At 53.2% G+C, this 24,367-nt stretch overlaps 1 long non-coding RNA gene across 1 annotated transcript; it reads left to right on the forward strand.

The window, feature by feature from the left end:
* The first annotated feature begins 353 nt into the window (after positions 1-353).
* LOC147602269 (uncharacterized) lies at positions 354-5,752 on the forward strand. The gene is made up of 3 exons (XR_015257995.1): positions 354-414; positions 4,123-4,306; positions 5,654-5,752. It is a non-coding gene; the product is annotated as an uncharacterized LOC147602269 (long non-coding RNA).
* Positions 5,753-24,367: the final 18,615 nt, after the last annotated feature.

Raw genomic sequence — 24,367 nt, forward strand, 5'->3', positions numbered from 1 at the left:
GGCTTCAGTCTGTGGTCATTAGCAGGCACAAAAACCTAGAGGAAAAGGACATGTCTGACAACGAAAAATAAGGGTCTTCTCCCTGTTGGGAGCCTTGTGGAAGATGATGTATTTGAGGAGCTAGTGGCGTTGGGCAAGCCGTGTCTGCTGGACTGGGCCCTGTACTGGAGGGGCTGCAGGCCCACGTACACAGCAGCGTAAGGGAACATGCAGAGATGCCTCATGCCATTGGTGTTGTGCTCTGGCGGACATCCTGGAAGAGAGAACATTCCTGCCTGTCAGAAGAAGATGTATGATTTTGTTTGTTGCACAAGATTAAAGGCAGCATGGTACAGGAGGGAGACGCAGCTCCTCGGTGACGGGATCTGCGGTCTGTGCTGTGACTATTCATCTGGAGGCCGTCCGATGCTGCGTGTAAGTGGAGTTCCCAGCATCTGAAGGGACATAAGAATTACTTTCTATGTTCCTCTTCTTGTTTTCTCTTATTAGTAAAGCAATTTTATTATTACACTGCCTGCTGTTGTGCCTTTCCTCTTGACATCCAGAGAGACTTCTGCACCTCCCCATGCAGAACATCCTCTGATTCCCCTTGAAGTCTCTCAGGGGCACTGATCCATGAGGAATTGGTCCTGGGCTTGCAGTCTCAAGAACTGTTCAGACTCCGGACAGGAGCTCAGCCCGTGAGGGATACTGGGCAGAGTGCAGGCAGCCATGTAGGCAGCTCACTGCTGCTTCGTGTAATGGGAGTGAGGGTGAGAAGCCACGGCAGTGTATGGGGGGGCTGGACAGCTGGATCCAGGCAAGGGGGCCGCTAATTCAACCCTCCTACCTACAAGGAGAAACAGCTGCTGCTGCTGCCGCCGCTGCAGGCAGCGCGCGTGGAAAAGCCGTGGCGTTCGCTTCCCAGCCTGGGCGATCCTCCCCCTCCCGGACCACTGCCTGCCAGGATGACTCACGCTCGCTGCTGGAGCTTGGCCTTGGTCCCGTGCCAGGAACACGCTCCGGAGGGAGACCGCAGAGAAATACGGAATAATTTGCAAATCCGTTAAAAAAAAAAAAGCCCCATTGCTTCTCAGTGGGGGTCTCTTGGAAGGTGCCAGAGTGTGTTTGTTGCAGGTGTCACCGACCCAAGCGTGTTCCTGGGGGACAGTCCCCTGCTCCAGGTGACCTGGCAGGCCCATGGCATGCTGGTGATAGACTGTGAGTGTCAGAGGACGTTGCTGCCCATGGCTGCTCGAGCACTGGATAGGGCTGCTCCCGCCGCAGGACCTTGTGAGCTGTCAGCCTGGGCGCGTGATAAGGCAGTGCCACAAGCGAAGAGAAACCCTGCTGGCCATAAAATGGCACAGAAGACCCCCAGGAGTCTTGTAGAACAGAATGGTAGAGTGCAATGAATAGTTAGACATATGGTAAAAATGAATTAATGTTGAGTTGCCATCCACTCTGCCACTTTTTGCTTTCAGATTCCCCACTGTGCCTGTCTCCTGGCATCACTGAATCTTGATTCAGGGAGAGGCAGCCAAGTAGCTTCCTGTGAAGCCAACATCACATCCTAAGTTGGCCAACAACTTGGTAGTGCTTTCTCCTGGCTCCATCTGGCTGGGACTCCCTTGCCTGGCCTGGTGGAGAGTGACCCAGCCCCATCGGCATGGGTCTGAGTCTCCTCCCTTCTGGATGGAAGCCACCTGACCTCAGGAGATGCCAGCTGATGGGGAGCATGAGTGCCTCTGAGCAGGAGCTGCTGTGAGCATGTCAAAGCAAGTCCTGGCCCTCAGGCCTTGTCACCTGCAGACGTGGTGGCCCGAATCCAGGACCTCAGGAAGTTCATCTGGAGCTCCTGGAGAGCTCTGCACCTGGAGTGCGATGGCTTGTCTGCTGTCTGGGGGATCCTGGCTGTTCCAGCAGACAACATCCTGGCAGGGTAAGGTGGAAAGGTCCAGCCTGGTGGAGCAAACTTGTGGAAATGACTTTTAAGAGCCAGGTAACATTGCTGCAGGCAGTGCCAGTGCATACATGCGTGTATATGTGTGTGTGAGTGCATATGTACCTGCGAGTGCCTTGAGTAATCTGAATTTTCCCACCAACAGGAAAAAGAGTGCCATAAGTCAGTTTATGCACTCTGAGGACAGGCTAAAAAAACTCGCAGAGTCTAGTCCAAGAATTGGACTGGAAAAGGGCAGGAATACTGCGCCCATGCTCTGCCTTCCTGCCGCAGCCTCTCCTTCCACAGGCCTCTCTTTCTGCACTGCGCACAGCACGTACGGACTTTCTCCAAAAAAAGTGTGCTGCTTGTTCGCCCTTGGCTGGAACTGCCACTGCCTATGTCCCAACTTGACCAGCCCTCAGGAGGTAAAGCAGCGGGGCAGGAGAGCAGTGGAGGGGGAGTGCGGGTAGGGTCTGCTCTCTGCCAGGGCTACGCGGGGAGCCTGTCTGCCTGCGGGTGCAGCTGGAGGAGCAGTTTGGTGGCAGCAGCGCAGGCTGAGGCAGGCGTGGGTGTGTGAATGCATTCATGCATGCATGCGTGCGTGCGGCAGAATACGGAAATGCTTGTCTTAAAAGAGCGTAAGAGGAGCTACGGCTCAGAGACACATATTTGGCTGGAGCTACACCACAGCCTCTTTGTGCTTCTGGGTACTTCCATCCCGGAGTGAGGAGCATCGCACCCGCTTCCCTCACCACAACACCCGCAGCCTCTCGCAGTGCCTGGGGGGCCGTACAGTTTTAATCAAGGCTCCGTGCTGAAAGCAAGCCTCCTCTTTTTCAGTCCAACGTCCTCGCTGGCTTAGAAACAGCTGTCGTGGTACAGCTCCTATTCTCAGATTTCTTGGAAAAAAGAGAGTGCTTGTAGAGGCTAAAGGGCAGAGACGGAGGTCGGGGACTTGTGCTCTGCTGCTGGCTCAGCTGCTGACTTCTTGCGTGATGGGAGGAAAGTCACTTATTTTTTACATTAAACAGGAGGCAGGGAGAGAGAGGAAGAGAGGAAGGGGACAGTGCTATTAAGCAACCTTTGCGAAGCGATTTAAAATCCACAGTGGAAAAAGCCGTAAATGTCACATTGCATTCATTACCGAGCAGCGGCGGCCGCAGCCATGGCTCGCAGAGAGCCACCGTCGCCAGGCCAGCCTTGGCTGGCTGCTCCCCCACTACCAGGATCCGTCCCTCCCTTGACCGTCTCCTGAAGTAATTTTTCTTATCCAGCAATCATCTGTGACTCTGAGATATTTTTAATGCTGGCATTTTCGGGGGCTGTTCAGGTGGGCGGCACAGCCCTCCCCTGCCGCCTCTCCTCCCTTGGGTGCCTGCGCTCCTTCCCTTCCCTTGCGCAGGCAGCCTGCTCCTGCAGCCCACAGTGGAGATCAGACGCGGCAGCAGCAGCAGCTGGGGAAACAATTGGGTGCCAAATTAGAGCGGCTCTTCAAGTAATTGACTGATGGAGCAGCGCTCCTACTTTAAAAAAAAAAAAAAAATTAAAAACTCTCAGTTTCGCAGTATGACTCACCGGGGTGTCTGTGCTCTGAGCTGTTTAAAAGTCAGCCCACGGTGGAGGTCAGGGGACAGAGCTGCTTCGCTCCGTGCTGCCGAGGCTGTCCTCTCTCTCGGGAAAAGCCCGGGGTTTGCCTGGCCATGCTGGGGCAGAGCTGCGAGATGCTCCAGCGGTGCAACCCAGCCCCATGAAAATCTGCTCCCCCTCAACCAGGCCCTCAGTCTTTGACTCCTGTGGGCTGAGACTGAGACCCCCGGCAGCCACTGCAAGCACTCACAGCTTCTGACCCACTGACGGCTATGAGACACAGCTCCTGGAGGGATGTTTTAGCCAAGAGGTCAGGAGAGGGAGTTTCCTGCAGACCTGGGCTAACCTCGCATCCTCTCCCGCTTCTTGCCATAGAAGCAGCCAGAGCACTGTGGGCCCTGCCAGCCCCTGAACAACAGCCCTGGCCAGGGAGTGGTGCTGAGCACCTCCAGACGTGGAGAACAGCAAATCTGACATTAATTGCTCCTAAAAGATCATACAGATGAGTTTTTCCCCCCCTGCTTTCCCTCTGTAGTTTACATTTTAATGGCTTTCTTGCAGGAAGGAGGGCTAGAGAAGACGAGAGCAACGACAGTTTCACTTTATTACAGGAGTCCGGGAGCTGGAGCTGTAAGAAAACCTCCCAGTATCCTGAGACTTACAAGAAATAGAAGTGATTTCTGAAGCTCACACAGCACTGTGCAGGCAGTCAAAACCAGAAATAAGATGCTTTCACTCATCTTCTATCCCAGCCTTTCCAGTGGAAAGGAGAAAGAAGATTTCTGCATGTTGCAGGTATCGTCATTATTGTAAGTTAACCTGGCATTTAAGAAAAAAATGTGAGCAAGCAAATCTACTTCAAGGAACTGACCAAAGCCCTCCTTGACTGCCAAAATGGTGACTCTGAGCATGGTGACTTGTTCAAAGGGTGAGGATGTCCTTCTTCATTGCGTTGTGCCTTGTCTTCCAACTCTACTCCTGGAGAGGTGAGAGGTGCCAGGTTTGAAACAGGCTGGCCCTTCCGTGCTCACTGGCATCGGTCTTCTCCTCTGGAGCAAAACTAGAACAAAACGCAGAACAAAAAATTAATCCTGAGTTTTCCATACAAAATTTTGGCCCTGGCTTCTGAAGTCAGGCTGCAAACGAACTGGAGCGTAAGACTATCGTTGGAGCCAGCGTGCAACCGTGAGCTGCTCCCAGGCTTTTTGCCTCATTCTGCGCTGCGTCAAGACAGCGTGCCCTCAACCCCCCACTCCCTACAAGCCTGGTTTTTGGGCTGCTCCCAAAGCCCTTTGCAGTTTCAAGTGTTTTGGTTTAGTTTGGTTTTTTTTTTTTTTGGCTTGTCAGAGCAACTCAGATAATGTGGGCTGCAAAGCCGGGCAGCCGAGCGCGGTTCTTTGTACTCTGCTGTTTCTCATCGCCGATGTCTAGCCCTTATATATTTTTCATGGAAAACCATGTTGGCGGTGCAAAGGTGCCTCCTGGCCTTCCCCCAGGTCCGATTGTCTTCTCTGGTTTTGTGTACAAGGGGGTTAATTATAAGTCAGCATCTCCCCCCAGCCCAGCTAATGTGGAAACCTGATCAGGAGGCGCGAACATGAGGAGGAGGAGGGAGGGAGGTGAGGCAGGATGCAAAGTAGGGGGAGCAGAGCTCCCTGGCCCCATCCTGAGCATGGAGGAGGGTTTGTGTCTCTCCTTGCCTAGCTCCAATATGGACCCCCCATCAGAAGGACGTGCATCCCTGGCTGTCCAAAAAGACATTAGGGCACATCCCCGGGGCTCCTCCACATGGATTTGGCTGGCGAGGGGACTTTATAGTCCCCTGGGGTTGGGTTGTGGCGTGTGGGGTGGCTGGTTTTGCCTCTATGGCAGCTCCACCAGATCACTGCCCTTTTTCTGTTCCTGTGTGGACGGGGAGAGCGTCTGTGTGTGTCTGTGCGTGTGTGAGAGCGAGCGCTGGCTCATGCTATTTCCTCCCTTCCCTTCGGGCTTGACTGGGTCCCTTTTTTATTTTTTTTTACTCCTGCTGCCGCTCTAATAAAAAAAAAGTGGCTCAGCCAATTCTCTTGAACCTGAACGCAGAAGGAAGGAGACAGGGAGTGAAAAATGTGAAATCAAATAGGAAATTTTTTTTCCCACCAGACGCAGTAGCCGAGGAGTGGAGCTGGGAGCTGGGAGCGTGGTGGCCATCCCCCGGCAGTGGGGGTGGGGGGGCAATAGTTATTCATGCTGGAACCAGGAGCCGGAGAGCCGTTACCGCCTCGAGTTTGCTTAAAATACAGCTATAATTACCTGTTTAAACAATAGCTCTGTCCCTTCCTTGGTCTATGAAGACTACACACATTTTAATTATCGTGAAGACCTTGGCCATTCACCTTTCTGAGGTATTTAATGCTTCCAGTCAAATGCCTGCCCTGATGTACTCTGTTACCATGCCACCTCTCGAACCCTCGCCGGCAGAAAACTGCAGGATATCGTGGGTGAAATGACATTCTCTGGCGGCTTTTTTTTTCTCTGCATAATCATGGTATTTAGGTTAATTTTGCTTTGCTGGGCACATTAGTTTTTGGCTCCTCAACAAGAATACGCAGACCCTCCTCCTGCCTTGCCTTTTCCCCTGTGCATGCATGAAAAATAGGGCTTAGCTTGTGTCTTAATGTGTGATAATATTGTAATCCTATAAATGGATGGCAAAGCTGTTCCTGGGATAGGAATGTTTGTTTTAGAGGCTATGTAACCAGAATGAGAAGGGCTCTCCTTTCCCTTTGCCCAGAGGTTGATCCATCCACCCCAACATCCTGTCCTCACCCCACAAAACCTCCCGTTTTGGGGTATTTCTCTTTTCCTAGCAAGCGGTGGGCTGGAAAATGCTTCCAATCGCAGAGTGGTGCAGCGAGGGAACCTGCTGAGCTGAGCGCCTGGAGGCGATCGAAGCCCTGCCGTCCCTGGGCACGCAAACCGAGCTTGCCAAGGTCTTGGCTGTGCAGCCGTGGGAGCCTGGCTGGCAGGAGAGACGCTGCAGCTAATGAGCATCCTTCCGCAGGGGCCTCCTCCTCGCTCATGCAGAGCGAACACAAGCTGGGATGCCCCGAGAGCCGGGTCCCTGACGGCTGCCCGAGCTGCTGGCGGTGGCACAGGGCAGGGGTAGGGCTATTCCCAGTGGGCAGCAACTTTTTCTGAATCTCCATCAGCGTGCATGGGAGAGGATCCCGCTACAACACTGGGCCCAGGCAATGAAAGGGTGGTAAGAGGGCTTTGCTTCAGCAGGGTGCGTGAGAAGGGGACCAGGATGCTCGGAAGAGGGGAACACACATATTTGCAGTCAGAGGGAAGGAGGCCAAATACTGCCCAGCCCAGAAGTCTCAGCCCCCTGTGAAACCTTGTCTGTGCGGCTTGATGCAGCCAGCTGGGAGAAACCCAGAGTAAACTCAGCGAGCTGCCCGGGGGGTCTGGAGCTGTAAATCTCAGCAGCCTGGATTTAAAGAGCTGCCAGAACTTTTCACGAGGTTAGAAAAGTGCTAGGGAGGCGGCAGAGGAACACCTGGCCATTTCATCCTCTCCGCATCGCAGTGCTGCCGCTTGGGGATTTTTACCTTCCCTTTCAGGAGTTGGCAAAGCACAATGGAGCCTTTTGGGACTGGAAGATACTGCTCTGATTTAGGGTAATTGCCTGCATGTCATGATTCAGTGCATCAGTTGAGCGCTCATCCACCTCTGGACGTGATTAACTGGACATGATTAACTGTAAAGACCACAGGGATTTTCCACGGGACTTATGCATGTGCTTCCCTGCTGTGCTGAACTCGGTTCCCTGTTACCGCTGCCGACGTCGGTGGGGTTACCAAAGAGCGAATGGAAGAATTTAGCCCTTTTTGTATCAGATCCCCCTTTGTTTTATCTGACCGCTGAAGTTGCAGAGCTGGAATATTTAAAAATATTTGCTCAGCTGGCCATGAAATGCGAGGGTTTCTTTGAGGGGAACGGCTCATTTCTTCTCCAGCCAGATCAAGCACCTCCAGCTAATGATGAAGCATCAGGGCGCACTGAAGCCCTGCTAATGGCAGCGTCCTGAGGAGTGAAGATAAACAGTGCTTGCCGCAGCATGGGGGCACGCCGATCCCTCCCCTCCGCTGATGACAGAGGATGAGCAAAGGAAAAGGGGAGGGGGGAAAAGACGTGCTGCTCTGGATGCCCCAGTTTTCTCGCGCTTTTTAATATTTTTTTTTATTAATACCTGGTAGCCTTACAAAGCTAAGCAAAGAATCCCTTTCATCCACTGGTCTGTTTTCTACCTTTGATGGCCAGCCTTTCATTTCACTTTGAGGTATCCCCCCTCAGAAAGCTCCTTGCTGCCTAGCCAGCACATTTGTTCCTCTCTGGCCGGATGCAGATGTGACCAATTTGCTTCCCCGACACAATGCGAGTGGAAGCTGGGGCGGAGAGGGGAGGAAGGTCTGTGAAGCCGAGTCGCGCAGCAGAAGGCAGCAAGAAGAGCGTCGCGCTATTTATTCCCTTGCTTCCACCGGGGTCTTCAGTGTCCCGGCAATGGTAAATCTTAACTTTTATGCTATAGTGCACCGGGATGCAATTTACTTCAAAGACAGCATAAATCCCCAGCTGCCGCTTATATCACAGGGCTGTTACATAAAAAGGGCTTACGCGCTTCGGTTCCAGGAACAGATTTGCACTTTTTGGGGTGGATCTCAACTGACCAGCCTCAGATGGGCCTAAAAATCTCACAAGGGCCACAAAACCTAGGCTGTCCCTGCCCTTCTGAGCTCTGCCGTGCCAGCCCTGGGAGCGCTCTCCCTGTGTCCAGCCACACCATCGCACGATGGTGGCTGCGCCAACCCCGGGCTGGACAGAGAAGGAGGGCAGGCTCTGGGATTACTTTTTTTTTCCCCCGTAGGAGAAATGCCAGCGCTGGGGAGGAAGGGGAGGGAGGAAGCAAATTCCTCTCTCCTTGCTGCTGCAGCTGTCTTGCCAAAGCAGAAATGGAGAGAGGACTTTGGCCAGGAAAAGCTGCGAGCGAGCCGGGTGCTCTCATAGGGGAGGTGGGCTGGGGGATACTTGGTAGTGCGAATACCTGCCCTGCCTTGGGGGTGACAGGCCTGGCCCCCAGCCTCTGTGAGTCTCTCGGTCTCCACAAAATCCACTAAGTTGTGCCACTTCACACCGACCCCAGGAGCTTTTTTGGTGCAGTGGCAAATGTCAGAGGTTTGGATGGGGAGTGCCAAAGGCCTGTTCAGGCACATGAAGGACGTACGTTTTCAGAAGCGACAGAGAGCCTGCAGAGCTCAAGAGCCTAGTGTCAGGAGTGGTGTGGGCAAGTAGACCCCCAAACCATTTCCAAAAGTGGGACTTTGGCTCTGTTTAAATACTCTTTATCCACCCCTTGGCCAGGAGGGTAGTTTCCTCAGCCTGATTCCAGACAACTGCCTTGCTCAGGAGGACCGGTCTCTTGTGCTAGCAAACAAAAATCCAGCTAGGAAACATCCAGTTAAATTTTTAAGAGCTTAATTTCTTGGCTAAATGTGGGAACCTAGACATTTTCTGAATATTGCTGTTGGAGTGGAAAAGGAAAAAAGAAATCCCTTCTGCCCTCTGTAGTTCAACCTACATTAATAATGTCTTATTTGCAAAGCTGTTTACGCCTCCCTTCCCTTCTGCCGGGATGCTGCCGCGTAGCTGCCCTCATCAGAGCGCCGCTATTAGCTGCCTTCATCATGCAGCGATGCTTCATCGTTAGACAAAGTTGCTTTATCTTTGTGAGGGAGAAATAAGCCGTTCCTCTCAGAACCACCCATATTTAATGGCCAACTAAGCAATATTGCAAAAACATTGCGATTTCTCAGTTTCCTTGATCATATATAGCAGATGCTGATTCGATGCTAGGAAAACTAGGCAAACCCCTTCCTGGTGAGTCCGTCACGGCGCTGACAGCCCCAATGCAGGCAGCTTGTCCAGCCATAGAAACACTACCACCAAGTGCATTTTTCATGCAGCACGAAAGGGCCTTTCTAGCTGCTTCTATGTGCTGAAAACACATTTCCAAGAGCCAGCAATGCAAAATGCCGGGGTTATAATCCACTGCCGTGCAATATTACCTTCAAATGCGTTATCACTGGAAGTGTAAAATCCTGGCTCCTCTCTCGCTGGAGCCCCGCTGTCATTAATGGAAGGCTTTCCCTGGCCGGCGGCCTGTCTAACATGCAGGGCTGGCTGTGAAACCAAGGGCATTGCTGGATGATGCTGTCACGCACAGCGGTGCAGGTCCCTTTTAAGGGTGCGGTGGAGCCGTTGTAGTGGGGGAGCTGAAATCCAGTGTGCATAATTTCAAGGAAACATATAGGCGTGCCGAGGCTAAAAATCAAGATCAAAAGTTCACGGTTAAATTCAGCTGTCGAGTCTAGATAAGCTTATCTCCAAAAAGTGGCTTAGGAGAGATCTGCTCTAGGCTGAAATGCTTAACTGGTGACCTGCAGGACATCTCGCTGCTTTCCTTCCCACCAGGGCTTACCTCCAGATCTGCATGTCTCCTGTGTTTCAGATGCTAAAGCCGTAATGGGGAGGCGGGTGGGGGGGCATGGATAGCATGTCAGGACAGCTGCGCTCTGGCCCCGGGCCTCCCGCAGATTTACGCGCTTTCACTTAGCCCGGGTGTCCCAAAGAGAGCAGCGAGCGGTGAGCACCATGGTTTTGTTATTACACAGAGGCCTGATCTGGCAAAAAGGGAAAATTAGAGAATTTTTTCCAAGCGCTCTTTTCCATTCTCTGGGAAAAAAAAAAAAAGGCATGCCTGTAATCAGCTGCAGGAGCGGAACAGCCCTCTTAATTTATTTTAAAGTGTCCTTCAGGACTGTCTGGTTAATAACTATGCTCCACGGCGCTGCGCTCCCCAAGGGGGAAAGGCGCTTCCTGGGAAACTTGTGGTTTTTTTTTCTCTGGATTGGATACCCTCTGCTTCATCCCGCTGGAGACTGGGGAAAGGAAGTGTTCATCCAATGGAAGCAGGATGGTGGGAGGAAGATGGGGCAGCAGCAATCCTGCCTCCTCCCTGTAGCCACTGCGGGACTGGCAGCTCTGCGTTCAGGTTGCTGCGGAGGGTTGCTGGCACACAAGAGGCTCCCACAGCTGCAGAAAAACTGGCAGCAGCATGTGTCTAATTCCAGCCTTTTGCTTAAGAGGGCTGGTTAAAGGCATCACAAATTTGGAGTGTGCAGCATTTGCACCGTGTGCGTTGCATGGCTGTTTGGTCCCGTCGGAGGTGTTTGCAGTACACGGATACGACAGGTTTCTGGGAAAGGCAGTAAATGGGAAAAAAGGTCATTTGATCAATCATCTTGCAGTCTAGTGGCTTGGTGGCCTTTGTAGGGAAAAATAAATCAATCTTTTTAACCTGTTTGTATTTTAAAATCCTATACAGAAGTTTCTGGGATGCAGCGCAGAGATGCGGCTCTTCGTTAAACAGTGAGGTGCCCAGTCACCCAACCGGCCTGTTGCCATGAGAAATTAAGACTGAAGCAATGAAACAAGCCTGGAAGGCTGCCAGCAGCAGGAAACCATGGCAGTGGAGCAGGAGGAGGCTCCTGTCAGATTAGAAGTGAGGTGCATGGGTACCCGCCGGGAATGGTCAGCGCCTGCTCCTGTCTACCCACCACTGCCCTCCCCAGCAGGGTCAGCCTTCGAAGACAGGACTGAGCTGCCCCATATCTCCCAGGGAAGTCCCCTCTCAGAGCTGATGCTTTGAGCAACCCCCTACGTAGCAAGGTGTGAGGGAGCAGGGGAGGTTTAGGTTGGATATTAGGAAAAAATTCTTTACTGAAAGAGTGGTCAGACACTGGAACAGGCTGCCCAAGGAAGTGGTGGAGTGTGGAGGTGTTGAAAGAATGTGTAGACGTGGCACTCCAGGACATGGTTTAGTGGACATGGTGGTGTAAGGTTGATGGTTGAACTTGATGATCTTGGAGGTCTTTTCCAACCTTAAAGATTTTATGATTCTATGGTCATCCAGAGCATGCCCCTGACACCCAGTGCCACCCCCCACCATGGCCCCTCGGGCTGCCCAGGGGTACCAGCAGCTGCCTCTTGCCCCCGATACAACATGTTGGAGCCACCAGCTCCAAGACAATCCCACACTCAGCTTTTTCTCACAGTATATGATTTCTGTGCAGAGCCACAGATACATGAGTGTGTACGTGTGCCTCTGAGAAAGTTGCATTTCAGCCAAAAGGCAAAGCGTCTTCTATGGAAATAACAAAGGGATATATTGAAATGCAGTAACGTGAGTCATCGCCATGGTGCTCTTGCTACCTTAAAACAATCCAGAAATGTTCAAAAGACTGAAAATTATATGTTTCTTGTTAAAAAAAAAAAGAAACAGAGCTGTTTTAAGGATCTGGGAATACCAGTTTAAACTTTTAACATTCCCTACGCTCTTCCTTTCCTTTCTTACTTAAAGGAAGACTCTGGAATTTTGGCACAGATTTTATTTTATTTTGAAAATCAAGCTTTTGTGATATCTAAGAATAATAGGAACATTCTCAAAGCTTTACAAACCCAATGGGCCTTTACTGATAGTTTCACTTGAAGAAATCCAGACACTGCAGCAGGGAGATCCTGAAAGCAGAATGGCCTTCAGCTCCCATGTCCAGCTCCAGCCACACGTGAGCCTTCGAATGAGAAAGTAAAGTGGAGACTCGTGAAACAAAGTAATATTTTTTCTCCCTAAACCCTGTAGCTTTTCAAATATTGGTGCATGGAAGGCTGATGGAGATTGTTCCCTGAGCTAGTCACTGATTTACCCCCAAGAAAAGCCCTAGGGAAGGGCTTTCTTGAAGGCAATTTTACATTTACATTGTTTTCTTTGCATTTTGAGGACCACAAATGTTTGGTGGGGTTTTTTTTTTTTTATACTGGAAGCAAAAAGATGGTTCATTATGCAGAGACATGAGGCCCTGGGAACAAATGTCACAAAACTTGTGATAAAACCATACGATTTGGGACCTCTGTTGCAAAGAGAATCTAGTACACTGAGTTTCTGCATCCCATCCTCCTGAGTGGGATGTGGTGTGTGAACATCTGACAAGGCACTGGAGCAGCGGTAGTTTCTTCCTGCCAAAAATAAATGGGGAGCAGGGAGCTTAACTCCAGCTGGACCTGGTTAATCTGTGCTTAGATTATCTCAGTTGCGCCTAGGATTAAGAAATGCTTTAGCAGGGACTAATCTCACCCAGTGGACAGCATGTCTGACTGACTTCTTAATCCCATTGGTTGACTCCTCGGACGTGGCTTCCAAGGCAGATGCGCCCTGCGCATCCCTGTGGCTGGCCAACGCATGCATGGGGCTGTGCCTCTCTGTGGGGTTGTGGTGCAGAGCTCGGATGCAGCTTCAGGTCTTTTGCACGGCATCGCTTTTCTTTTGATCATTCTTGCTTCCCTTTTTCCCCTCCTTCTACACTAACCAGAAATCAGGCAGAAAGCTCTTAGCACATGGCAAGCACAATGTAAAGCGTTAGGCAGGACAAGACAGAGCTACGTTAATTACCCTGATTTCTGAAGAGATGCTGCGGCGGAGGATGAAAGGGAAGACAGTTGACATGAGCATATTTCTTACTTTCTGCCAAGTGGCGCTTTGAGAAGTTCTCCAGTGATACTTCTGTGGTAGTGTAATGGAGTTGGGTGTGCTGATCCTCAGACAGCCTTCTGGGAAGGTAACTCCATCCCAGCCTCTGTCCCCTGGAAAGAAAAACAAGTCATGGGACAGCTGTAATGGTAATCCCCCATTTTGGGGGAAACAAGAAAAAAAAAAACCAAACCCCAAAAGGATGTTTTCTGTTTGATTCAGGAGAAATGAAACATTCTTTGCACTTTTTGGCAATTAAAAAAAAAAAAAAAGGCAAGAGAATTTTGCTACTAATAAATGATGTAAACATTTCCCCAATTTTCTGTTTGCAAAATTGGCAGAATTTTGAGCTGCTGAATTTGGGAAGCAAAGTAGAGGTTTGCAAGTATGAAACACTCATGTGGCTGGCATCCAGCAGCTCTCCTGCCAGGGAGGAAAAGCCTCTAACACAGATTATCCAACAGTTTACGCAGCTCAGCTTCAGCGGGGGAGACCTTTACGAGAGCGAACCTCCCGGCAGCTCCGGTTATGAAACCCCAGAGCTCACCCCTGCAGTGCCCCTGGCCTTGCGGTGCCCCCAGCCTCGCCGTGTCCCTGCATGCTCTCCGTTGGGGCAGTCTCCTCGCCCAGCTTCCCTCTCCCAGGGCTGTGCAATTCCCAAACTCGGACAGTGCCCAAAAGCACCGCTGAGCTGTAATTGATGCCTGAGGTGACAATTACAGAGGCTCTTGAGATGGAGGCAAAAAGAGAAAAAACAACCCTGCCCCAAACCAATGAGCAAAGCAGCAGCAACAGCAAATAACCCCCTGCACAACACAAAGCCTTAAAAGGGACGATAAATAAAGCCAATTAGCCCACAGACTTAGCGCTGGCTTATGTGGCGCGAGCCTGGCGGAAGGGCAAATCTGAGAGCCACTAACCACCAAAGTATCACTTCTTCCTACTCTGGGGGAAGAAAAAAAAAAAAAATCCCTAAATGAGCAGGGATAGTTGAGGCGATGCCAGGAAGGAAAGGGCAGCAGCAGGATAGACCCTGCCATGCAAAAGGCTGATGGAGAGGAAGGAGCCCCGCGGCTGCTGAAGGACCTTCCCTCCTGCCCAAGAGGGGCAAGCACCTTGCTCTGAGCACCTTGCACTCTGGGCATGAAGGTAACACCAGGACCAAAAGACATTTCCAGGAGGTGGGGACCTGCTTTGTCAGGTCCCGTGGGCAGCTGCAGCGTGTGTCCCTCCCTGGCCCCGCTCAGCACCAGGCAGGCAGGTCATGGCTGCCAAGCAGGTACATGGCCGGGAGAGAGCCGTTCAGTCAAGTATTAAGGCCAAGGTTAGGAAAAGATTAACACAGCCTTTCCAAGACCTTGAACTCTTCTCCTAATCTGGATTTACAGCTGTGAACTCACTGCTGAGGCCGTTTACTGTCCCTTCTCCGTCTTGCAACCCTCCCGTCCCTTGCAAGAAATGCCTTTGTTGGCACCCCGTAGGTACCTTTGCACATCCTACCCTTAACAGAAACTGCCTTAAAACGAGAGACACACAACATGCTTCTTTGCTAAACACGCCACAGTGTCTCTCTTAACTCCTGGCAGCCATTATCCAGCTGCTGCATGAGCCTCATTATAAGCAAATTTTGTTAATCATATTGAAAGCATGAAGTCAGGAAGAAAAGAAAAAAATAATAAATCTCAGGTCATGAACTGCAGCAACACCTGGCAGGTCGGTTAAAAAAAAAGAAAGAAATCCTAGAAAAGTTGTTGACACAAGATCCTGGGGTAATGGATTACAGACATCAACATGGATGTCACACTCACGCCCAGGGCAGGGCTTACCCAGCCCTCCAGCTGCAGGGCTGACGTCCTTCCCAGCTGCTCGACACCAGATCCTGCACCTTTTCTTTCCGGGAGCCTCTCAGCAGCTTGGCTCAGAACAGGCCAAACCCCAAAAGATTTTGAGACATGGCACAAACTGAAGTTTTTTTTAATGACCAAAAGGATTTGCAGTCCGAGGAAGGCTGGGCCAGGCGGGCTCTGTACTGGTAGGAGCATGGTATTGGCAGCTCTGCCCCTTTCGCCTCGGATGCTCGTCGAGCCGCTGCAACCTCGCTATTGCAAGCAAGCAATGTGCCGAGCAGGGGAACGGATACATGGATGCACGTCCCCGGGCTGGTGCCTGTGTCTGCTGCGTCACCGGATTAGAGCTGTGTGTGGGCTATCTCTGTGGTTTGAGCCGCGCGTTTTGGCTGTCGCTAATTAGAAGCTCTCCGGCAGCTGCCCTAATGAGCCAGGTAGCGCGCTGTGCTGCTCTTGCTGCAGAGGGTGGGATGTGCAGGTGGCCTTCGGTCGGTCTCCTCTGGCTTTGCAGGAGCCCCTCCTGGGTGCTGCTGATAACACCCAGCAATTAGCAGCCTTGCTCCGAAGGGAAATCCCAACAGGAAGGGGTGGGAGGGAGGCATGGGGCGATGGGCCAGCTCCCAGGGGGCACTGGGCTCTGCAGGTGGCAGCCCCTCGGATGGGGAGTGTGGGAGGGAAGGACAGCCTGGGGGAAGCGGGAGGGCGTTGGAGCAGCAGCGGGAGCATCAGGATGTCAGGCGGCATCAAAGCCAGCGCCTTGGAAAAAAAAAGGCAGGGAGGAAGGCGGCCGGGGGAGCTGTGCAGGTGTGACAAATTAAAGATTAGCGCTGCTGAGCACGGGGATGCTCCACACAGGCTTTGGAGCCGCTGGCGGTTTGTCTCACTGCCGTCTGCCGCTGCCGTCACGACGTGTGGCATGTTTCTGACGCGTCCTCCGGCTTTGCTGGAGCAGCGCAGCCAGTGCCCTTGCCACGACACATGGCTGGCTGTCACCCGCCGGCCCCCAGCGTCCCTCGCTGGTCCCTGCCAGCCCTTCCAGCTACACCCACTCATTAGCAGTTCACGACTTGCTGCCTCGTCTTTGCCTGAAATCCTGCAATTACTCAGCGCGCTGGTTCAGACTTGGCTCCCGCGCGGTAGCGAAACAAAGGCGAGTGGGAACAGGCAGCCCAGCTGCCGCTCACCCTCCGGCCATCCCCGAGCGGGCAGCGCGGCGATGGGGGGAACAGGTACCATTCGTGTTTCAAGCTGAAATTAAAGCAGAAAGGGAAAGAACCGGATCACCTGTGAATGGTAAAACATGCAGAGGTTTTGTTTTATTCAACGCGAGGCCATTTTGGCCAGCGTAAAATATCTATCAAAATGGAGACAGAAAACAGTTCTGCTTGAAAGCGCCAGGGCCAAATTGGCTTTGAGACTTGCGTAGTCCTGAGCCAATTAAAATGTCATAATAATGCAACCTCAAAAATTCCCGGTGTCTGCTAGTTATGAAAGATATGCAGGAAAAGAAATCATTCCCCAGCTAGAAGTGTTTATCTGAGTGGCTCTCCGTGAGGAAATCAGTAAGCGTAAAGGGACAGGGAAAAACCCCTAAAGCAGCAGTTGGCTAGGTGCAAGCCTGTGCTCTGCTCTGTGTTCACGGCACCCGTGTCGGTGTCCCCGAGGCCCTCTGGAACCTTCCAGGACCCAGGGGGTCTTTGCAGGTCCGGAAAGGTCCTGTCTGCACTGCGGGACTGAGGATTTGGGGTGGCTTCATTGCAAATGAGAGTTTTAGCCTCTTTGTTGAATTTCCCAGCCTTGATGAGTCTTTGGGAGACATGTGTCCCGCAGGTATATCAGCAGTAATGGAAAGTGCCACTGTCACTACAGGCACTAACTCATCATCTTGACGACCCATCGATCCCCGGAAGAGTTGAGAGGAGGGTAAAATAAATGTGGTTTGCTGGGACGGGAGGAGAGGAGAAGAATCCTGAAAACATTTTGCTTTACCAGCCACTGAAACCAAGGGAAAATTGGCCACCGACTTCAGTGGACAGAGGGCTGGACTGCGCCCACGCTCACCAGAAAATAGAAGAGACTTGCTGAAAGGCATCTTCCAAACATTGTCATCCCCCAGTGGAGGGAACCCCACTCAAGTCCCTTCTGACTTGTCGAGGCTTGCACTTGGTACCACCACGCTCTAAGGAGCACCCCAGACCTGCTGGGTGCAAGATGGGGACTCCCACACACTCCCCTAACTGCAAGTGGCCTCCAGGGCCAGTGGGAAAGACTGAGCACCCCCAGCCCCGGGCTGGAGGTGCCACGGAGTAGGTACTTGGGAGCGGGAGTCTCCCGGAGGGAGACGGTGCCTGCTGATGCCGCAGGCTGCAGCGAGCCCTCCAGGCCAGCCTCTTGCCTGGGGGCCGGCTAGCTGCCACAGCCAAGCTCCGAGCAGGAGCTCATTAGCCTTGCTGTGAGGGAAGTTAATTAGCTCTGGGAAAACACTCTGCTAATTTGCCTAACTGGCTTTTGGGACCAAGGTTACCCCCTCCAAGCAGGCTTGGATGCACTCTTTCTGGCTGGGGCTCTCCTGCATCCTTGCACAATGGGATGGAGAGGGGGATGCTTTGAACGTGTGATGCTGGAACGTGTTACCCCTGCTCTTTTGAGGCCAGAGGGGAGGACTGTCATCCCAGGGCAGCACCGAGACTGCTATGAGGCTGGCTGGTGCCGCTTGGCAGGCAGATTAAAACAGTCCCTGCTCTTCGCCGCTGCCGTGGGCACGGCGGGGCAAGAGCAGTGTGCAGCTCTGTGCTGAGCAGCAGTGCCATGACGTGCCTGTCCCATGGCCACTGCAAAGGTCGGCGTGGGATTTACAACAGGTACGCCCATCCCTGCCCAACCGCTCTCCCCGTCCAGCTGCCCCCTGCTTCCATGTTATGTGCCGACTTCCCCACTGACCAGGGCTGTGAAAGGGCCAGCTCTGTTTCTTTTTTTTTCTTTATTATTCCCCCTTGCCTCAGAAGATTGTGGAACTTGGACAGGACGCTCTGAGCAGTGTGTGGAGCAGATGGAAGCGGGTTCCCTGGCTGTGGCCAGGTGGAGGGAGCACTCAGCAGGCGGAGGCTGGGCATGGCAAGCCAAGATCGGCGAAACGCTGCTCCTTCTCTCCGTAATACTAAAAGCAATTGCTCTCCATGGCTTTAAAATCACTGAGTGTTTTTGGCACGCAAGCACATGGTTGTCCTCTGCTCCCAGACCCCATGGAAAGCCGAGCTTGTTTCAGTGCTGCTTGGAGTGAGGGAGAGAAAGGCAGAGAAACACACGCAGCAAAGAGACAGGGAGAGAAGCAGGAGCAGGGTAATCTTCGATGCAAGCTTTGCAAGCTTGTCTAAAAATAGAAGGCAAACCGTTCCCTAGTAATTAGCTAGGAGACGGTTTTATTTGCAGCGATGTGATTTCAGCAGCAGTGCTTTTGGCAGGAGGAGACGGGAATGTCCCAGCAGCTCTAACCTTGCAGAGCAGGAGAAGGCTTGCCTCCCCCTGCCAAGGGATGTTTCCCACGGCAAACATGGGCTCGGGCCTGAGCACACACTTCCTCCCCCTGCCTGGACCCAGGGAGCAAGAGGCCAGAGAAGAAGATGTGTTCTCGCTGTGAGGGCCTACTGGCTCTCTGGGATAAGATGCTCCTCAGCTTTTGCATTGGAAGAAATGATGAAGTCCTTCTGCAGGGGGAGGCAGCAGCATCCTGGCATACGGGCTTGATCCCTAAAGGGGTTCAAGTCAGGACAAGCAGTGCCTGAGGTCTTGGTGGGGAAGAACTGCATAGGGACCCAGGACTGGGTTACAGCAAGGACTAAGCCTGAGGCACTCACTTGTCTGTAGGCGTGCCTCCTGCATTTAGGGGAAGTGCTGAGGACTGTGCCCCTCACACCAGCTCATAGAGTCAGGGCCCCTTTTGGATGATGGGTGGCGGGTGTCAGGCTGGGCTTTCCCAGCCAGCCGTGGTGAATGTGCTCTGGGTTCATGCCAAGGCTGCCGGGTAGCTTCCCTTCAGGCCTCACTTTCTTACAGCACCAAGGGCAGGAGGCTGCCCTTCCCTCCAGCCATTGGCCAGAGGAGACAGTACAGGGCAGGAGAGGGGCATCCCCATGCAAGTGTTCCTCACAGGGTGGCTGGCATCTCCATACTCCTTGCAGGAGTCTCCTTGAGCTGGGCTGATGGGAGAAGAGTGGCAGGACTCTCCCAGCCTGGGTCTCAGGTGCCTCTGGGACACTGGGAGGAGGGACAGCCTTCCCTTGGGAAATGCCACCAGCCTGAAGGAGCCAAACAAAACCTGGAATAATGTTAAAAACATAGAAACTTAGCATTTACAGCCTGCTGCTGCTTACAGTGTGAGCGAAACTGGGAGGGAGTCAGCCTGCAGCCAGGTTTCCAACTGGTCTGATTTTGGCAGAGCGACAGCCTGATAGCGAGAAGACAACGTGCTATCTGACCTACAGCCAACAACATTCCCCAAGCCGCGAGCAAACCCATTGCCGAACGAAAGAAAATGAGCTTTACATCCCGTTTCAGGCAACACCCAGCCCCTGCTGTCGTCCCATTGATTCTGTGGCTCTGCAACCAGGTTTAACTTCCCCTCTTTCTCTCTCCCCCGTCGCTGCCTGGGAGGCCTGTGCGAGCAGCGGGGGAAGCGGGCTAATTGTCTCTGGAAGAGGAGCGATGATAACAAGTACGCTGGGAGAGCCGTCGCAGGCCTGTGGTTAGCAAACTGAGAACACAGGGGAAAACACCCCCCCCCCTCCCGTGGCCGCTCTGTTGAAGGATTACTTGTACCCATAGGAGGGAGGGCTGCTCCAGAGCGCCAGGCGCTGCTGATTTGTGAGCGTCCCCTCTACCGGGACACGATTAACTGGAAAATTTACTAGTCGGGAGATCTCTCCAGGAGCCAGTTTAAAGCTGGTGGTTCCTCCGGCTCGCTCTTGCACAGCGCAGCAGCTGTCGACACGGGATAAAAAGTGAGGAGTGGGATGGGAGCAGCTGGGACGTGCTCCGCAGCCCCGCTTTGCAGCTGCTCTCGTGCCAGTGGTGGGGACAGGAGTGTGGCCGTGATGGGGGGCTGCCTTGTACTTATGCTGGGGGCTGCTGGAAAGCCTCTGAGCCATGCCCATGTCACCCTCAGAGGTGATGGGGCAGGATTGGGGCTTGCTGTCAGCCCTCAGATTCCAGAGGTTATGTAGAGCCCCACTGCCCACCGTACCTGGCGTTGGGGACTGCCTGCTCCCTTTCTGCCCCATCCTCTCTACAACTCCAAGTGCTGGTGCATGTGCTCTTGCCCACAGGCAGGGTAGGGGTGTGCAAGAGATTTGCCTTAATTTGCCTCAAAAGCAAAGCGGCATAGCTGGGTGGGGCCAGGCGTGCGCTCGCTCAGGGTGTGGAGAGATGGTGCAACCCACCTGAGACATAGAGGAAGAAGTAATTTCCTGAGCTGTTTCCTCATTACATTATTTTTTTTTTCCCCTCCTCCCTGTGCTGATTGTCTGCCCCTGCCAGACCAGCTCCATACGTGTCCCCAGCAGCCAGGGATGCCACTGCTGTTCCCCTGCGCATCCCTCCCCTGCCCTCCTCTCTTCAGAGATCCTCCTGCAGACAGAGAAATCCGAGGAGGAGGCAAGTGGCCCTATGTACGTTTGCACAGCGACGCATGAATGCAATCAGCCCAGCCTTTCCAGGAGCGGGAGGAGGACGTGGGGAAGGGATGCAGCTTCCCAGGGAAGATTATGCCTGAGATGCATTAGAAACAGCTGAAGGGAATTTTTTTTTTTAAACTTCCGATCAAGAGCCAACTTGGAAATAAAAATCAGTGACGGGCAAAGAGGGCAGGGGCAGGCCCTGCCTCCCCCTCTTCCAGAACTGGCCAAATCTGTATGACTTGCTGTTCCCTCAGCAGTGAGGGACAAAAACCGTGCTGGAACAAAGCGGGAAACTTGGCCCAGAGGACCAATGGCTCTGAGATTTCCCAGCCGCAAAAGAACTGGGCTCCTCTCACCTACTGGATAGCAAAGCACTCATTTCTCAATTTCCTAAAAAAAAGAAACCAAACCCAGCAGAAAAACAGTGGGAGAGAGGACCAGGAGAGGCATCAAAGAGGTCAACAAACTCAACACGTCTGATCTGGGTGCAAGCTTCCCCTGAGCTCAGGCGGATGCTCAGCGCCGGGGCTCTGGGAGTTAGGTGGCTCCCAAGCGAGCTCTGGCTCCCAGACCGCAGCTTGCCTGCTCTGTCCGTACGGACACAGGGAGAGTATAAACTGGGGCTGCTGATCCAGGTTTCTCTTGCTGGGAAAAGAGGATGGGAACAAAAAAGCCGACTATAATGCTACCAAATTAGCAGAGCTTTACATGACAGGTATGGGGAACACCTACAATCCCAATCCGTGCAGCACAGCATTTTAAGAGCAGTTATTACAAACAGCTCCGTAGGACGCACAGCGCTTCCTTGCCCATGCTCCCCTCTCCTCCCCTCCATGGCCTTTCGCTTCCCCTGGTTGCAGGCAGCTCTGGTGCAGCAGCCTGCACTGCTCCGCACCCGGAGGATCCTGACGCTCGTGACTTTTCCCGGAGCCAGTTCATATTCTGGATGACAAACAAGTCCCGGAGCAGAATCTGCTCCTGGCATTGCTCTAGCCACGTGGCTGGGGTGACGCCAGCAGCAAATCTGCCTGGGAATGAATGTCTGCTATTTCTTCAATAAAAGGGAAGTTAAAAAAACCCAAAACTCCAGCCCGGCACGGCACAGCGGAGCCATGCCCCCCTGGCAGTGCCAGCTGTGTGCTGCCTGGCGCAGGCCGGCTGGCGCGGTGGACAGATGGTTGCTGCCCATGCTGGCATGTTGCTATTTTAAGGAGGATTCACATTTTTCCTCCCGCATTTCAAATCCTCTCCCAGCTATTGAGCAGCCTGCTAGGAAGCCTCAGACTGAAGCAGGGACATCTCTCTCCCCAAAGGCCAGAGTTTATTGGTACCATGTGGCACGCTTCCCTTTGGAGGGATGTGCCCTCACTGGGGTGGCTATGAAGGACAAAAAGCCTCTTCTTCCTTCTGCAGTTCTGCTTTTGCTACCAGAGGTGTCCCACTCGTCCTTTCCTCTGGAGAACCCGGTAGGGCTCGGGAGGCGGAGGTGTCTCAGGCAGCCATGTGCCCCCGAGGGATGCCAGGGTTTGCCTTACTCCTGCGGGAGGGAGGAAGCGATGGCGGGGAGGGGAACCTGCAGATCCCTGCACATCTCTGCAAATGTAGAGGATTAGAACGGGGAAAAGTTGCCCAGAGAGCTGTGCCCAGAGCACTGTGTGGCATGCAGGGACACAGAGCACCTCAGAGACAAAACAGCTTGCTCAAGGCCAGGCTGGGGCATAGGTGCCAGGGCAGGGACTGGATATCTAGAGGAGTCAAAGGGTTATGACCACATGCTTCCTTTGCTCACCCTGTGGAAACCACTGTGGTGGAGCTTGTGGATCCCTGGGCTGGGCTGTCCCGAAGCCATCGGCATGGAACTCCCTCCTGTGGGATATGACTGTGGGGGCCCGAGCTCTAGCCCCAGGCTCTTGGCGAGCAGCAACACAGCCCAGGTTTCGGAAAGCATGCGGAGGGGAGAGACCAGCATCACCTTTGCTCCTCCTCCCCTCAAGGGCACTCATTCCAGGACACTCGATGCACCCATGCTGCAAAGCTAGAGCTGCCTGTAGCGCTGGGCAGCCGCTGAAGACCGCAGAAATCCCAGGGCTGTTTCCCTTCCCTTCCTGCCTTTCCCACACACCCACACGTGTGGGCTTACACATACACAAACACACACTCAAGCACACGGATGCGCCGCGGGGCAGGAGCAGTGGCCTCGGAGTAGCGTGTCAGTAGGAGAGAGCACAGCAGGCAGCACACAGGCAGGGGAGGTACCAGGCAGCGCTTGCGGTGAAATGGGATTAGCCTGGGGGAGAGAGGGAGAGGAAGGAATAAATGATCCTTGTGGCAAGCTTCAGGACTTTCCCTGACACATGCTGGTAAGAAACTAATGAAAATAGGGCCTGAGCATAGCAGGAACAGACTTGCTACCTTGCTTTCTAAATCACCGCAGCCCAGGTAGGGCAAAGGGCTATTGGAAGCTGGGTGCTTTCTTCCCTGTGCATCCTTCACAGGCCCTCCGACATCTCTGTGTAGGAGATCTCTGTAGAAGAGCAGGGCTGCTCCGATGGGCCTGGACACGGACAGGGGTGGGGACAGGGCTGCACCCAGAGCCCCAGCACTGGGGTGTTGGCTGCTGACCTGGAGCTCAGCAGGGAACCGAAACAGTTGCCCCTCCCCTCCCTCTCCACTGCCCCCCAATGGAAACCTCTCTTTCTCCCACCTCTCAGGCTGTTCATCCTCCTCTGCTTCAAATGCTGCACTGGAACCTCTGGGGAGGGTTCGGGGGCTCTTTCCTGGGACTCCATCTCACTGTGTGCAAAGCCAGCACCTGCAAAGTGTGAGTGAAGGTCCAGAGTGGGGATGAAGACCTGCTCAGCAATGCTGCAAGGGGTCGGGACCCCCGGCTGGCAGCATCCCTGGCAGTATTTAGGTGCCATACGAGGTGTTAAGCGCAGTGGCAGAAGAGCAGGAGGCCAAATCGCATTCCTCCACGAGTCCTGGGAATGTAAAGCCTGGGCCTGACCCGAGGGCTGCCTCATGCATCACTCAGATGACAGCAGAGTTATTTTTTTCCTGACAGGACCTAGAAACCAGGTCACTCCGCATGTAAATCTAGAACAAATCTGCCTGGGATTAGGCAGGCCACTGAGAGGTGGCAACAGACAGTATTCATCAGATGTGCCCGTAGCGAACGGCTCCACACCACACACAGGGAAGGGAGCGGAGGCACATTTTTTCACGAGCAGGGGGGTTGCTATGCCAGAAGCTGCCGTCCCCGGGGTTGGAGGATTTGGGCTACGACGACCTCAGCAGAAACAAATGCCGCATTCCAAGGAGGCCATTCCTTGCAAGCAATTAAAAAATAGTAACACGATAGCAATAAGCAGCTCAATCAATCCCTCCACCAGTTGAGGGACCCTGAGGGGAGAGCTGGGCTTTTCCCAGAGCAAACTGGAACCAGCTCTTCTCCAAGAAACACAAAGAATACCAGTAACAAACCTCAGATCTTGGGCCAAACTTGGGCGAATGGCACCCTTGCAGCACGCGGGATGCATATGGGCTGTACGGAGGCGGCTCTAACTTGCCTGTGTGGTGGACACCATCCTGGGCTGGGGTGGGGAGAAGGGAAGCGTGGCTGCAGCAGGCAGGGGGTCGTGAGCTGCTTCCCACTCCCCTCTCCTTCTCGAGGAGGTGAGCGCAGGCACGTGGTATGATTAGAACCTAAATT

The sequence above is a fragment of the Chlamydotis macqueenii genome, chromosome 1 (genome assembly GCF_036417535.1).
Source record: "Chlamydotis macqueenii isolate bChlMac1 chromosome 1, bChlMac1.mat, whole genome shotgun sequence".
In the NCBI taxonomy this organism is placed as follows: domain Eukaryota; kingdom Metazoa; phylum Chordata; class Aves; order Otidiformes; family Otididae; genus Chlamydotis; species Chlamydotis macqueenii.